Raw genomic sequence first — 14556 nt, forward strand, 5'->3', positions numbered from 1 at the left:
ATCAGTGTTTGATACATTCTGGTAATAAAAGCATTATAGTTCCAAAAAAAAAAACTTGGAGTTAGCAATACCTGATGATAGCTAAGACAGGATGAGGTTGGTTAACATAAGAATGGACTCCAGAGCAATATCTGATGGTAGCTAAGACAGGATGAGGTTGATTAACATAAGAATGGACTCATGGAAGACATAGTAAAGCATTTCCGATTTTCCATTAAGCCATGTCCTTGCACGTCCTTGAAAACAAAGCCAGAGGTCAGGAAGAATTTAGCTGGTAGCTCAGCTCCCAACAGAAAAACCATGAAACTCTTATCTTCAAATAACAACCAAAGAGCCAGAGGGGAGCTGTGGCCCACGTGATAGAGTTCTTCCCATGAGCAAATAGAACTCAAGGACAGTGCCAAGGCCCCAGTACCAACACACAAAGAAAGAGAGGGGCAACAAACTGTTATACTTATATACTACTTAACCAATGATGAAAGATAAAATACAAATTCCTGAAAAAAATCTCATTCATTAAATTGTCCTTCTGTCTCTAAAGGATGATCAAATTCTGAACTTTGAACAACAGCTACATTAATAATTGGTTACTTTAATTTTGCCTTTGAAACTTAACTGATTCTATTTTCTACTTTCAAACTCTTGTGTCTAACAAGATTTTTGTCACTGGTTAAGTGCAGTGTCATTAAGAAGCTCTTGGCTTTTACTTGAAGTCAGCAAAAGAAAAATCGTTTTGGAATTCCTATAAAAGTTTTACTTTCCTGGTTTATGTAGATAGTATAACTGAATCAACTGGGAGCTATGGGAATTTGAGCCTATTGATCTGCGTGAAGCATAAAACCCAAAGTTTTATTGTGCATATCCAAGAAAGGAATATTTTATTAAAACACAATCATAGAGAAAAAGTAAATGATGTCATTTTCAGGAAAGTGGATAAAACAGGAAATCATCAGTTTTACTGCCGTAAACAAAAATCAAAATACCAAATACTGAATTTCATGCTCATTTTGGGGGTCACAGCTAATCTATTGATGATAATGCAGATGATGATAGTAATTAGTGGACTAGTGTTGACTTGGGTAACTGCAACCATAGTCAGGACATGGAGGATGCAAGGCCAGTGAACCAATGCATACTTTATTCCAAGAGGGCCAGGGTTTATATAGGGTTAGAAATCAATTTTACAACTACAGGGTAAAAGATCAATACAGCATGACATTTGTCTCAAATACAAAAGTGGAGGAAGTTACTACTGTGAGGGCAGGAACTTGATACAAATGCTTTTCCTATTACAGGAGGTAGTGACTACAAAGATTGTTGATATCAAAACAAGGAACTATATTCAATCCAGGTAGAACTATAATTATCTCCTAGCTACTATCTCCTCAAGGCTAGACAACTTTGATCTTGACTTCTCCAAAGACTTCTGAAGAGACTTGTGAGGACATTTCCCTATCTACAGTGAGACTCTAACACTAAAGGCAGCTGGCACTAAGCAGGGGGGAAGGGAGATTCTCACAACAAAAGGTGGCTTCCTCTGGCCTGCAAACACAAAGGAACTCCTTACTTGGAATGTGTTCCCAAGGGCCTATTAGTGTGCTAATGAGGCATCAGAGTAACCCTGCTGGGGCTAAGTTTTTCCACTGGTCAGAGACTTTAATTCTCCAACAGACTAGGTCATTGAACATAAAAGGAAGAGCTTCTAGGAGGGGTCAGCAAAAGGAGGAAGAGAGAAAGGACTAAATACTGTAGAGAAAAGAAGGTAAAAGGACACACGTCTCTGACATTGTCATAATACAATCTACCAAATGCTATTTGAAAAAGGAGGAGAGAGAATTGAGAGGAATGAGAATAGAGTGGAAATGGAAAATACATTCAGAGTACACAATGTGTATGTAGAAAGATATCACAAAGAAAGCCCCCCACCCCCATATTATAGAGAAATATTAACAAATGTAAAATGTTTGAAAAGAACACAACAGATGCTAACCAGGTTATAGGTGGGAAAGGAAATCTTGTATACTTAGTTGGTAGTAACGCAAATCAGTGCAGCTCCTATGTAAAGCAACATGGAAGAGTCTCAATAACCTAGAAATAGAGCTATGCAAGGATCTGGCAATATCAATCTTGAAGTTATCTCTGAAGTAACATAATTGCACATGTGGATGTTTATTGCAGTGTTATTTACCAGTAGCCAAGGTATGAAGTCAGTTTAGATGCCTTTTGAATTTTCAATGGATAATGGTAATAGGGCTACGTATGCATATGTAGATACATATACCTATATAAGAAAATGAGTACAAAGAGAAAAAAATTGTCATATCATTTGCAAGAAAAATGGGCAGAACTGCATATTGGTATGTAAAACAAGTAATTAGAAGGACAAGATCACATATTTTCTCTCAAGCAGAGTAAAGAGTCTCTTTGTACTCTGTTATATATGGATATGGATATATTCACACATATACATACACATATAGTATTGTATTTGTATATTTGTATATAGTCTTATATTTGTATACATGATACTATATATAATATATGTCTATCTATGACTACATATACTACTGTGTAGTTATTGGATTGTTGGAGGAGAAAAAGAGGAGAAAGAAAAAGAAAAAGACTGATTTTGGTATAAACAATACCAAAATGTATTGTCTATTTTCACAGATGGCACATAGAGCCTACTGAAAGCTTTTGAACAATACTAATAAAGTGGAGTAAAAATAAGCAAAAAATGTACTATACAGTATTTATTTAATCAAAGCACAGTATAGTGCATATGGATGCAAAATTACATGGTGAAACCGTTAATAAACGCCAGCACAAATTCCTGAAGTTATGGATGTGTTCCCTTATTATGCGAAATGATATGAAATGGGACCGAATGAATGAATGAAGCAATAAATGACCATCATGACCAGCAATGGAGTTATTTAGTGAAATTTCTGGATTTCTGAGTAAACATGAATAGAAGAGTCCACTTAAAAATGACTTCAGTGCTCACATTAGCAGGTAACAGGTTAAACGGAACATTTTTCATGTCATACATTAATCCTTTCTTTCATAACACACTCATGTTTCTTGCTATTTAGCCAGCCACAACTACTCGGCTTTTGTATTTATTGAACTAATTCACATTACTTGCTTCTATTTATCATTTGTTTTGTCTTAACCTTGCCAATAGCCTGTAACAATTTCGAAGAATATTTCAAAATCTAACCTTATTCAACCTTGAATTACTAGTTAATTATCACCACTTCTCTAACCTTGATTGATCTCCCATCTTTCCCAGTAACTCCAGGACACCATCATTTTGACTCAGGAATTTTACAAAGATAAATTTACTTTTCTTATTTGTCAATAAAAAAAGTAGAGATTTTGCAAAACAGAACTCAATAGCTCGTGCCTAGCTACTGTTGAGAGCTGAGGACCACCATCTAAAACCAGCCTGTGAGGAAAGTCTGTGAGACTTTAATACCCAATTAAACATTAAAACTGGAAGTGTAGTTTTGTCTGAAGTGGTAGAGTGCTAGCCTTGAGCTGAATAATAAAGAGAAATGCTTTGGGACAAATGCCCAGCTCCTGACTGTTGGTTGAATGATAAACTTCAAATGATTAGCTAATCAGATTAATAAATCATGATTTGCCACATCAATTCATGGTACATTTTCCAGTCCTATGCAGTGGGTAAAACAAATACCCATCAAATGTGTTGCCCCAAGAAAGTAACCACTGCAGTGCTGGTTTGATGGAAGTGGACAGAGAATGCAGGATAATCTTTTCCATGGAAAGTGAAAAGTTAAAAAGCAAACAGTAGGTGTATACTTGCCTTTTTCAGAGTGACCATCCAAAAAATCACTCTTCAGTCCTTAGTTTAAAAAAACAAATTCCAAATCACACTGACATCTCAGTGTGGGATCTCTTCCTAAATAGAGACTTGAAACATTTAGAAAAGCCATGGCACTGACAGAGTTGTTCTGTGAACCATGTACTTTTGGATATCGATACTGTATTCAACAGTGTAGAAAATGTGTGTGAATTGAAAATCTGTGAAATCATGCAAAAAATACTTTCCACCACAAAATGGACAACCTGTATGTCAGGTTAGCTCTCACTGACGAAAGCGAACTCATATAAAATGGTATATATACCTCAATTGATACTCCAGAAATGCAGATGTCGAGATTATCAGAAACAACATCTAAGCAATGAGTAGGAAGATGTAAGCTAACTCAATCTATTTCTGGACAGATAACCTACAAACTTGGCTTGCAAGTATGTAGGACACATGGACAGACTGAAACATATGGTAGAAATTCCCAGCAAAGAGAAGACTAGGACTGACTGATGCCACTGCTAAATAGTGCCAACCTTCTAAAGAATTAGCATGATTGCTTCTCATGTCATGCAATGTGGTATATATTGGAATATTTCCCCCTACATCCTGTTTTCTTCATTTGTTTCTTCCCTCTTGTTTTCTCATCAGTTCGCTAATGGTTCATGAATTTTGTTTTCAAAAATTGACTTATTACTTCATTGGTCCTTTATCTTTCAATCTGTAGTTTATTATATTTCTGGTCATTGTTCTTCTTTGCCTCTATTAATTTGAGGCTTGCTTGGTTATTTCTTTTCTAAATTCTTGATTGTCATTTGTCTCCATTCCTTCTTCGTGTTAAGTTCCCTCTTGTATCTACTTCTGCTGTATTCTACTTTATCTGAACCAATAAAATATTAATTTCCCTTTGGATTGCTTAATTGGAACATCCTTTGTCAAGGAATTTTCTTTAATCTCTGTTTTGAGTACTTTTAAATTTCTCTATATTTCTAACTTCAAGTTTTATCAAGAAAATACATCTCATTATGGTTGTTTTGCTAATTATTTCATATTTGTTTTGTGTCTGTCATATAGATTATCCTAGAAAATTTTCCTTATGCTAGTGAGAGAAATGTTCGTTCAGGCACCTTTAACTGAATGTTAACATTTGCTAATTCAGTTTGGTCTATATTATAATTTAACTGTAATGGGTTTTTTGTTGATTTTTTTGTCTGCATGATCTGTCCTTTAATGAAAGTTGAATGCTTATTGTACTAAGGGTTATTTAATATCAACATACTAGTATTAGGTTAATAATGTTTTATTCATATAAGGCTAGGATTGGGTGGATATACATTGATAATTATGATTTCTTTTTTGTTTGTACTGATATATTTATATTATGGAGTGACCTCCATTGTAGTGCTTCACAGGTTTTTCCTACTATCTATTTTGTCTTCCTTATTATGAACACTCTTGTTCTTGTCTGGCATTCATTTCTGTGTATAACAGTTTTTATTCCTTCACTTTTAGTCCACGTGGGTCCACACAGTTAGGCACAGTCCATTGCATTGTATTTGTTTTTAATCCACTCGGTGTTTATGTTTTTCCGTGAGGAGGTTAACATATTTGCATTGAAGATCATTACTAAGAAGTATATATTCCTATCATCTCATTTTTGTTTGTTTTGCACATATTTGGTTGCAGTAATATTCAAGTCACTTAACCTACAACTCTTAATCTACAACTACTTAATCTACAACTAATCTCTCACATATTGATCCTTTGAAATTTTCAACAAATACAAGGCTGCTACTGAGAAATACAGGCATTTCTTAGATAATATAAGCTAAAACTTTTGGAATATTGCACATTTCACCAAAATTTGATGTGTTACATTTAAGTTTTACCTGCTGTATTACAAAAGTATATACTAAGATTAGTATCACTACTGATACGGAGTGAAAATCTTCCATGTTCTTCCCACTCAAGCAACCTGATTTGAGTATTTTAAATAGTAGAGAGAAAAGTCATTTCAATGTGAAATTGGTATACTCTCCTACTATTGCCCCTTGGAACTTACACTTAATAATAACTTACTAATATTGTCTATATGCACATTTTCACCTTGTCTATAAGTTCTAATCATTTCAACACCAACCACATGTACCCACAATGCCTCAATGAAAATAGCCCTTTTGTCGGGTATAAATATCATAATACTAACAAGAAAAATGACAGCAATATTAGCAAACATCCTGTGATTCTATTTGAAAATATGAATACATAAAAGTATTCTAAATAAAAGTACATTACTTCTACAAGTCAAGGAGCTCAATTATTCCTATTTCTCCACTTCCTATCTTTCTGTTGTGTAACAGTAAACAAGTAAATAGGTTCACAAAAGGATAAGGCAAGTAATTGGTATTAGTGGAACGTGCAAGTGATAGGGTCAAGAAATAAAGGGAAGGCTGAGAGCCAATGGCTGATGCCTGTGATCCTAACTACTCAAGTGGCTAAGATCTGAGAATTATGGTTTGAAGTCATGCCAGGCAGGAAAGTCCATAAGAGACTTAGGCTAAGTAACAACTGAAAAGCCAGATTGGAGCTGTGGTTCAAGTGATAGAGTCCTTCCCTTGTGCAAAGAAAGATCAAGGAATGTTACAGGCCAGTGAGTTCAAACCCTAAGACCAGAACAACAACAACAACAAAAAGACACAATGGACTTTTATACTTTCTTAGATATTAATCAGTGACAAAAGATATCCTTGGGAGGTAAGCTTCATTAAATCATCTTCCTAATTCTAAATTGTACAATTCTGAACTTCAAACAACAGGTGTATTAATAACTAAGCTTTCATACTGCCTTTGAGATTTCACTGCTATTACTTCCAACTTCAAAAATTCTTTTTTCTTTTACTTATTTTTGGCCAGTCCTGGGCCTTGAACACAGAGTCTGAGCAATGTCGCTGGCTACTTTTTGCTCAAGGTGAGTACTCTGCCACTTGAGCCACAGCTTCCCTTCTGGCTTTTTCTATATATGTGGTGTGGAAGAATCGAACCCAGGGCTTCATGTATATGAGGTGAGCACTCTTACCACTAGGCCATATTCCCTGCGCCCCCACCTTTAGAACAATAAATTGTTCTAAATGGTTAATTCCACTGTCACTATGCTCTTGCCTTTAACACTAACATTTCCATAAATACGTAGAAGAAAAGGGAGGTTGCAGGGGAAGACAGTGGAGGAGCTGCAGAGCACTAGCTGAGCTCCCTCCAACATTGCAGTTTTCTCACCCCATAGAAACTTTTACTCCTAGAAAGACAGCCAGAGTAAGTTCTCACAGTACAGGGATTCTGGCCAGGAAGGAAAAATCCACTTTGCTCGTCAAAAACACAGATTTGAGCTCCTGGTGGCATCCCACCGCTGTGCCAGTGTCAGCACCGGCACAGCACCAAGCACAGCAACACGCACGCTAAAGCACACAGCGTAGACCAGGGAGAAATCCTCCAGACGGCAGCTGAGCATGGACGACCTGAAATCGCAGAGAAAGCGTGAGTACCCCACAAAAGATATTCTCAGTCCTGCCCACAGAGCAGCTTCTGGAAGACAGCCCTTCCCCCACAGCCAGAGCAAAGCGGCATCTTGGCCAATGGCATAGGGTCAGACCAGATTGGAACTAAAACGGGCCTGAGGAAAGTGAGGTCAAAGTAGCCATCTTTGAAAAGGGCAAGAGGGACCGTCCAGTGAGAGGCAGCTCTGCCCAGGAGAATGCCCCCTGCCCAGGCGGGAGGGGTGTTCTGGGCCTCGGCTTAGCCAGAGGTGCTCCGTCCTGCCCACCGTAATATCTAAATTTAAAGCTAAAGTGGCAAGCAGCTCCCTGCGGCACGGAAACACCAGATGGGGGAATAAACAGTTCCTGAGAAAGTTAAACAGTCCAGTCACAGAGGAAGCCCAATTCCCAGCCTGAACCGGAGCTGCATTCCAAAGCCACCTCCACCAAGGAGGCCACCCTGCCTAGGAGGGAGGAGCCTCCCCCAGGCACTCAACTCTCAGCTGGGTAAAACATGCCAGAGGCGTCCCGCCCTGCTGGGTCCACAGGCTATTCAAAGCCAGGCATTAAAGGCAGCGGCCCCACAGCAGACAGAGGAGCCACCGTTCCTGACACTGCTCAAGTCCCCATCTACAGAGGACGCCCAAGGCCTGCCTGCCAGCTGTTCAAACCACAGAGACTCAGGATTGCACCAACAGAGGTGAAGGTTCAGACAGAACCACCCCCTGCAAGCTGAAATCAAGTCAAACCCAGTCAATCAGGAAAATAGACTGCAGACCATCGCAAGGAAACCAGAGACTGGGGAAAGACCACCCAAACAAGGAGGACTCCATTTTTTTTTCTTCTTTCCAAACATTTTTTAAACTTTAAAAAACAAATTTTTTTTTCACTTCTGAAACGTCGTTGGTTTTTATTTATTTATTTATTTTTTCCATTTCTACCTGTTTGTTTTATCAAGTTTTTTTTCTTTTCTGTTTGTTTGGGTTGTTCCTTTCTGTGTTTTTTCCTTTTTATGTTTTTTTCTTTTTTAAATAATTTTTCTCTGTTTTGTGCATCTGTTTTCCACTATTTTTACTTTATTTCTCTCTTTGCGTTCTCTTTCTTTAAAAATTACTTTCCTATGAAGAACACCTCCACTCCTTTCTGCTAACTCTCCATTGTCTATCATTTTAACCTTGTTCTTTCTACTGATTCTACTCTTCTCCAAATTTCCACGTCACTGAAACTAAACCAAAATCACCACCCCCATCCCCAATACATTTTACTCTATTCTCTTTACTACCTTCAACTTACCCTCCTGACTTACTGCCTGGACCTCCAATTTCCATTGACTCCTGGTTATTGGATAGAGGGTATCCCAGCTTAATCTGAGTGAATCAAAGGGGTTCATAGAGAAAGCCAGTCCTAAAAGAACTTAATATAAAAACAAGAATTGCTTATAGGGTTGTAACAGTAAATAAGTACCTACTGAATACAGGGCCCAGGATCGGTTGTTATATTGAAATTGTATTCTTTAGGAACACCAAATCTAATTTTATAGACAGGTATACAGGGTATCTGTATATAATTGTGAACTTGTAAGATTTACACAACAGTGCTTGGTAAGGGCTGCTTTGAGTCTTTTTTTTAATATAATTTAAGATTAGTGTTTTCATGGACTTGATGGTCTCCCTTATTGGGAATAATTAGCACAGGTTTAGGCAAGTCACAACAGAGGATCACAAGAGCCCAATAGCTATACCCTTATGATAACATAAGATGATGCTAAGTGAAATGAACTCCATTTTATGAAAATGATTGTTATATCACAAATGTAACTACTTTCAACATCCCATGTGTATCTGTAGTTTCTACTATTGATGATGTTCGTGTATCACCTTCTTGTGATTGTATCTACACTATCTCTGTAATCTTATCTGAGTGTATGGGAAACAGTGTGTACTGGTATTAGAATTAGGAAATTCAAAGGGAATACCAAAATTGAGAGACAAAGGGTAAAATACGAGAAACAACAACAAAAGCAATACTTGCAAAATTGTTTGGTGTAAGTGAACCGAACACCTCAGGGGGGGGGGAAAGCGGGAGGGGGAGAGGGGTATGAGGGACAAGGTAACAAACATTACAAGAAATGTATCCAATGCCTAATGTATGAAACTGTAACCTCACTGTACATCAGTTTTATAATAAAAACTTTTAAAAAAAAGATTAGTGTTTTCTCTTTCATAGAAAGAACGTACATACTGGGACATGAGTACAGTTACAGCAAGTCTAGGTGTGCTAACAAAACAGGGCACATTCAAGTACAATAAGATTTTGCTTGAAAATTTAAAAAAACTACATGAGATTAAAGCATTAAAATCATATTTCTCAATCTGAATACATGTTAAAAAAAAACAAAAGAAACGCAGAAGTGCTAGCTTGCTGAGAACTTCCCAAATATCCAAAAGGAAAGGCCAATACAGATACAAGAAGCATTTAGAACCTCAAACCGACCAGACCAGAATAGGACATCCCACCGACACATTGTGATCAAAACAGGATCAGTAGAGTACAGGAAAGAATCCTTAAAGCAGTTAGGGAGAAGAAAACAATCACATATAAAGGAAAAGCAATCAGAATTACCCCAGACTTCTCAGCAGAGACCATGAAAGCAAGGAGAGCCTGGAATGAAGTATACCAAACACTAACTATCAACCAAGAATTCTGTACCCAGACAAACTCTCATTCATAGCTGAAGGTCAAATAAAAGTCTTCCACAGTAAGGAAAAACTGAACCAATATATCTCCACCAAACCAGCTTTACACAAAATCCTTAAAGATGTACTATACAGGGAAAATAATCAAGATACCAATACAGACAGAGAAATGAACCCTAAATAGTAAACATCAGATCAAGAAATGGGAAGACACAGCTTTAAACAAGATAGTGATAATGAAAGGAACAAACGATAATCTCTCAATCCTAGCTCTCAACATTAATGGACTTAATTCTCCAATCAAACGACATAGGCTCATAAGTTGGATCAAAAATAAAAATCCATCTTTCTGCTGCCTCCAAGAGACACATCTATCCAGCAAAAGTAAACATCTTCTAAAAGTGAAAGGCTGGAATCAAATCTATCAAGCAAATGGCCCCCATAAGCAGGCTGGAGTTGCAATTCTAGTATCAGACAAAATTGACTTCAAATTAAAAAAGGTAAGAAGAGACAAAGAAGGTTACTAGTAAAAGGATCTCTCCTACAGGAAGATATAACCATTCTAAATATCTGCACACAAAATGCAGGAGCACCCAACGTCATCAAACAAACACTACTGACTCTAAAAACACTCATAGACCCAAACACAATGATAGTTGGGGACTTTAACACTCCACTGTCACCTCTGGACAGATCAACACGCCAAAAACTGAATAAAGAAACCACAGAACTAAATAATTACATAGACCAACTAGACTTAACCGACATCTACAGAATATTCCACCCAGCAACAACAGAATAAACATTCTTTTCCACAGCACATGGAACATTCTCCAAAATAGATCACATCTTAGGGAACAGAAAATCTGTACAAATTCAGAAGTATCAAAACCATTTCCTGCATTCTCTCAGACCACAATGGAATAAAATTAGAGCTCAAATCAAACAGCCACCACAGAAAATTCTACAATTCATGGAGACTAAACAACACACTGCTGAAACATCAGAGGGTCATTGAAGAAATTAAAACGGAAATTCAAATGTTTATGGACTTCAACCAAGTTGAGGACACAAAGTGCCAGCTCCTTTGGCACACAGCAAAGCATTACTCAGAGGGAAATTTATATCTCTAAGTGCCTACATCAACAAACTGGAGAAACAGCAACTCAATAATTTAAGGAAGCACCTTAACTTCCTTGAGCGAGAACAACAAGCCAAACCCCAAGTCAATAGATGGAAGTAAATAATTAAAATCAAATCAGAATTAAATCAATTAGAGACAAAAAAAAACCATCGAAAGAATCAACAAAACAAAGAGTTGGTTCTTTGAAAAAATCAACAAGATAGACAGACCCCTGGAAAACATGACCAAAAAACAAAGGCAGCACACTCAAATAAACAAGATAAGAGATGAAACAGGTAACATCACCACAGAAATAACCGAAATTCAGAAAATAATAAGGGACTATTTTGCAAACCTTTATGCCAACAAATTCAAGAACTTGGAAGAAATGGATGATTTCCTAGAAAAAATTCACATCCCCAAACTGAACCATGAAGATTTAAACCTTCTAAACAGACCCATATCCAATATTGAAATAGAAACGGCAATAAATGATCTCCCATCCAAGAAAAGCCCAGGTCCAGACGGATTCACTGCAGAATTCTACAAGACCTTCAAAACAGAACTCACACCAATATTTCTCAAACTCTTCAATGAAATTGAAAGAGAATGTTCACTTCCAGGCTCATTCTATGAAACCAGTATAACCCTCATCCCAAAACAAGGCAGGGACTCATCACGAAAGGAGGACTATAGACCGATTTCCCTGATGAATATAGATGCAAAAATTCTCAACAAAATTCTGGCCAATCGACTTCAACAGGTCATCAAAAAAATCATACACCACTATCAAACTGGATTCATCCCAGGGACGCAAAGTTGGTTTAATATACGCATGTAAATTAATATAATCCACCACATCAAGTGGAGCAAGGTAAAGAACCACATGGTTTTATCTCTGGATACAGAAAAAGTGTTCAATAAAATCCAGCACCCATTTATGCTAAAAGCCCTGGAAAAACTGGGATTCCAGGGAACATTCCTGAATATAATCAAAGCAGTTTATGACAAACCAACAGCAAGCATAACTCTAAATGGTGAAAAACTGAAGCCATTCCCTTTAAAATCAGGAACAAAGCAGGGATGTCCACTCTCTCCCCTGCTCTTCAACATAGTACTAGAATTCCTAGCCAGAGCAATTAGGCAAGAAGAAAATATATAGGTGATACAAATAGGAAAAGATGGAGTTAAACTTTCTCTCTTAGCAGATGACATGATCCTATACCTAAAGAATCCCATAAACTCTACCCCCAAGCTACTAGAGCTGATCCAATACTTTGGCAAAGTTGCAGGATATAAAATAAACCCTCAAAAATCAACCGCCTTTTTCTATGCTAACCACCCAAAGACCGAGGCGGAAATAAGGAAAGCAACTTCTTTTGCAATAGCTCCCCAAAACATAAAATACCTAGGAATAACCTTAATTGAAGAAGTGAAAGACCTCTTTGAGGAGAACTTTAAAAGCTTGAAAAATGAAATTATGTCAGAACTAAGGAAATGGAAAAACCTCCCATGCTCCTGGACAGGGAGGATTACTAGAATCAAAATGGCTATATTGCCAAAGGCTATCTACAAATTCAATGCACTACCCATTAATATCCCAACACCATTTTTTAATGAAATAGAGGAAGCAATCCAGAAATTCATATGGAACAATAAAAGACCTAGAATAGCAAAAACAATCCTAAGCAGAAAGAACAGTGCTGGAGGAATTACAATACCTAACTTCAAGCTGTATTATAAAACTATAGTAATAAAAACAGCTTGGTATTGGCACCCAAACAGGCCTGAAGACCAATGGAACAGAATTGAAGACCCAGAAATGAACCCACAGAACTACGTCTACTTAATCTTTGATAAAGGAGCTAAAACAATAGTTTGGAAGAAAGATAGCCTCTTTAACAAATGGTGCTGGCAAAACTGGCTCAACACATGCAACAAACTAAAACTAGATCCTTCTATATCACCCTGCACCAAAATCAATTCCAAATGGATTAAAGACCTCGAAATCAAAACAGACACCCTGAAAACACTAAAGGAAGGAGTAGGAGAAACACTTGGGCTCCTTGGCACAGGACGGAACATCCTTAACAATGACCCAAAAAGGCTACAAATCAAAGAAAGGATGGACAAATGAGACTGCATCAAACTGCAGAGCTTCTGCACTGCAAAGGACATAGCTCGCAAGATAAACATAAAGCCCATAGACTGGGAGAAGATCTTTACTGGCCATTCAATAGACAAAGGCCTCATCTCTAAAATATATGCAGAACTAAAAAAATTACATTCCTCCAAAAGAAAACCTCAAAGAACCAATAGCCCCCTCATCAAGTGGGCTAAAGATTTACAAAGAGACTTCTCTGATGAGGAAATGGGAATGGCCAAGAGACATATGAAAAAGTGCTCTACATCACTGGCCATAAAAGAAATGCAAATCAAAACGACATTGAGATTCCATCTCACCCCAGTAAGAATGTCCTATATCAAGAAAACTAACAATAACAATGGTTGGAGGGGATGTGGCCAAAAGGGAACCCTACTTCATTGTTGGTGGGAACGTAAACTGGTTCAGCCACTCTGGCAAGCAGTATGGCGATTCCTAAGAAGGCTAAATATAGAACTCCCCTATGACCCAGCAGCCCCACTTTTGGGTATCTATCCAAAAGACCACAAACAAAATCACAGTAATGCCACCAGGACAACAATGTTGTCATAGCTAGAATCTGGAACCAACCCAGATGCCCCTCAGTAGACGAATGGATCAGGAAAATGTGGTACATATACACAATGGAATTTTATGCCTCTATCAGAAAGAATGACATTGCCCCATTTGTAAGGAAATGGAAGGACTTGGAAAAAATTATACTAAGTGAAGTGAACCAGACCCAAAGAAACATGGACTCTATGGTGTCCCTTATTGGGAATAATTAGTACAGGTTTAGGCAAGTCATAGCAGAGCATCACAAGAGCCCAATAGCTATACCCTTATGAACACATAGGATGATGCTAAGTGAAATGAACTCCATGTGATGGAAACGATTGTTATATCACAGTTGTAACTACTTTCAACGTCTCATGTGTATCTGTAGCTTCTATTATTGATGATGTTCTTGTATCACCTTCCAGTGATTTTACCTACACTATCTCTGTAATCTTATCTGAGTATATTGGAAACCATGTATACTGGTATTAGAACTAGGAAATTGAAAGGGAGTACCAAAATTGAGAGATACAGGGTAAAAAAAAACAACTACAAAAGCAATACGTGCAAACTGTTTGGTGAAAGTGAACTGAACACCTCGGGGGGGGGGGGGGGAAGGGAAAGGGGTAGGAGGGATAGGGGTATGAGGGACAAGGTAACAAACAGTA

General features: G+C 37.5%; 1 protein-coding gene across 1 annotated transcript in view; it reads left to right on the forward strand.

Moving 5' to 3' along the window:
• The window catches only part of LOC125365015 (UDP-glucuronosyltransferase 2B17-like), a 56076-nt gene that overhangs the window by 14612 nt on the left and 26908 nt on the right, over positions 1 to 14556 (forward strand).

Source organism: Perognathus longimembris, chromosome 16 (genome assembly GCF_023159225.1).
Source record: "Perognathus longimembris pacificus isolate PPM17 chromosome 16, ASM2315922v1, whole genome shotgun sequence".
Lineage (NCBI taxonomy): Eukaryota > Metazoa > Chordata > Mammalia > Rodentia > Heteromyidae > Perognathus > Perognathus longimembris.